This window comes from Tupaia chinensis, unplaced genomic scaffold (assembly GCF_000334495.1).
Source record: "Tupaia chinensis unplaced genomic scaffold, TupChi_1.0 Scaffold000634_1, whole genome shotgun sequence".
Taxonomy (NCBI): Eukaryota; Metazoa; Chordata; class Mammalia; order Scandentia; family Tupaiidae; genus Tupaia; species Tupaia belangeri.
In genome coordinates, this window is record NW_006160154.1 from 1,553,753 (window position 1) to 1,557,122 (window position 3,370).

Sequence of the window (3,370 nt, forward strand, 5' to 3'; positions counted from 1 at the left end):
TCCTCATTGTCATTGGCTTCCATGAATCTTTTGATTTCAGTCTTTATTTCTTCAGTAGTTGTGGAGTCATTCAGGAGTAGGTTATTTAGTTTCCCTGTATTTGAGTATTTTTGAGGATTTCTCTTGCAATTAAACTCAAGTTTAATTCCATCATGGTCAGAGAAGATGCTGGATATAGTTTCTATGCCTTTGAAACTGTGGAAGCTTGCTTTGTACCCTATGATGTGGTCAATCTTTGAGAAAGTTCCATGTGGGGGTGAGAAAAAAGTGTATCTCGTGGTTTTTGGATGGAAAGTTCTATAGATGTCTGTTAAGTCCATTTGATTTATGGTATCATTTAGATCCTTTATCTCGTTACTATTTTTTTTTTTTTTGTCTAGATGATCTGTCCAGAAGGGATAGTGCAGTGCTGAGGTCTCCAACAATTAGTGTGTTGCAGTCTATCTCCCCTTTTAGATCTAATAGTCTTTCCTTCATATATTTGGGTGCTCCTGTGTTAGGCACATAGATATTAATAAGCGTTATATCTTCTTGATTGATTGACCCTTTTACTACAATATAGTACCCTTCTTTGTCTCTTTGAACAGTTTTTGTTTTAAAGCCTATTTTGTCTGAAATTAGTATTGGGACTCCAGCTCTTTTTTGGCTCCCATTTGCATGGAAAACCTTTTTCCACTCCTTCACTTTCAGTCTATGTATGTCTTTATCCATGAAGTGAGTTTCCTGTAGGCAACAGATAAAGGGTTTCTGTCTGTTAATCCATTCAGCCAGTCTGTGTCTCTTGATGGGAGAATTTAATCCATTAACATTCAATGTTCTAAATTGTTTGAAGACAAGCAATTTGTTTTCATCTTAATACTCCACTCAGCAGCTAGCTACACATTGCCTTCTGCATGCAGTTTGGGTTTTGTAAATGTTGACTGATTAGCTATGGATAAAGATCTGTTTTATAACAAGTTCAAACTGTGTAGGATGGACAGTATTCCACAATACATTTCATCCTACTGACACCACCTTATGCTGACCTCTTGATTGCCTAGGATTCTGAAGAATCTTTAACTGAGATTCTTTTTTTTTTTTAAATTTTTTTAGCGTTTGTGTGAATTCTCCCCAGTCTTTCATTCTCTTTTCCTACAGCAATTTTCTTCCTTATCCTTTGCTGTAATTGCTAGGTATTAAAAGACCATATAAATATGTTATGAAACAAAATTGTATTGTATGAATATTCTTATCCTGAGGTTTTCTTTTCCGCAAAGCTGTAAGAAATCTCTCTCTCTCTTTTACCTCCTGTCAAGTCTCTAAAGAGATTGTCACAGCTAATTTGGGATAATAAAGGCATTCTCGTTATAATGTAGAGCTATTCTTTTAAGGAATATATATATTTCAGTAGCTTCTATTTAAATTTGCTTAAACTGAATGAGATTTCTCACATAATGTTTTTTAAAGAATAAATACATTTGTGTATCTCCTCACAGTTCTGTCTACTGCCCACCCATTTCCAGGCCACCATACAACTCAGCCTGGCCTTCTGTCACATGAAATAGCTGCTGAAGTGCTCTCTAGTTTTGTTTCTTGTGACAAAAATAAAAGAGACTGAGAAATTAAGGGTTTTTAAAAACATTGCCATGGAAAATCAAAGGGCTTGCTATAGCTGCTTGGTTTGAAGAGGTCATCTTCTTTTTTTTTTTGAAGAGGTTTTTGCTATAGGGCGTGTGCGCTCTCCAGACAGAGAGAGACAGACAGAAAACGAGAAATCACCCCCTGGGGGGATGGCCGCACCACAATCCCTTCTCCTCCACTCTCCTCTTGGGATCTTGGGCAGGCATGCACACCCGCCCGGCTTGAGTTTAAGACACTGGGTCCGGGACTCGAACCACGGTAGACTACATGGGAGTCCAGTGACATAGCCATTATGCCAACTACTGGTCCCAAGAGATCATCTTCTTTTTGACTGAAAGTGAAATAGCAATGGGAATGGAGGGGTAAGATGGCCATTTGACATAGATGCCCATTAGATTCCTGAACATGCCTGGTCATCCTCCTAGGCCCTAAGAAATCTATTCACTATCCACCTCCTGTCTTTGTTTCCTTTATAAAGGAAGCACACACACTTATGCATCTCTTTTCTCTTCTCTTCATCACCGACTCTTGCTTTTTTCCTTCTCCCTGCTGCACCTCCACCTTGGGGACTTCTCTATCTACTTTCTCAGGTCCTGAACCTTTTAAAGAGAATTATTCTTCTCTTGTGTGTTGGTTAACTTTTATGTGTCAACTTGACTATGTTATGGTGCCATTTGTTCAAACACTAATCTAGAAGTTGCTGTGAAGATATTTTGTGGAGGTGAGTAACACCGATCACTAGTTGACTCTCAGTAAAAGAGGCTGACCCACATTACTCTTGGTATCAAGGATGGGTAATGTGGATGAGCCTCATCCTCAGTTGAAGGCATTAAGAACAAAAACTGCAGTTTCCTGGAGAAGATGGAGTTCTGTCTTAGGACTGCAATATCAGCTCTCACCTCAGTTTCCAGCCAGCTGCTCTGCCCTATAGATTTCAAACTTGCCTGCCCTCAGAATTGTATTCTCACATGAGCTCCTTCCTTCGACGAAGTCAATCAGTCATCTGTATGTCTATCATCTATCTGTTTACCTATCTATTATCTATCTATCTATCTATCTATCTATCTATCTATCTATCTATATCTATATCTATCATCTATCTATATCTATCTATTTACCTATCATCTATCTATATCTATCTATTTATCTATATCTATCTATCTATCTATCTATCTATCTATCTTTTATCTATACCTATCTATCTTTCTTTGATTTGTTTCTCTGGAGAGCCCTGAATGATTCATTATATTCCAAATATCTAACACACATCATATTTCAAATGTATCAGAGGTAGGCTTTTCATTAGTTAGGTTATACAAATTATTGAAGGATAGTTTTAAAACTCTAAATCACCCCAACGGGACCAACAGTTAGCATAATGGCTATGTCGCTGGATTCCCATGTAGTCGACTGTGGTTCGAGTCCCAGACCCGGTGGTTTAAACTCATGCTGGGTGCATGTGCGTGCGTGTCCAAGATCCTGAGAGGAGAATGGGGGAGAAGGGATTGCGGTGTGGCTATCCCCCCTGGGGGGCGATTTCTCACTTTCTGTGTCTGTCTGTCTCTCTCTGTCTTTCTGGTGAGCACACATGCCCTATAGCAAAAAACCTCTCAAAAAAACCCAAAAACCAAAAACCAAACAAACAAACAAAAAACCCAAACAACCCCCAAAACACCTCTAAATCACCTTGTACTCATTGCCAAGCCACCCAGATACTCTCTCCTGTGGTAGCTTCCCTGTGTCCCCCACC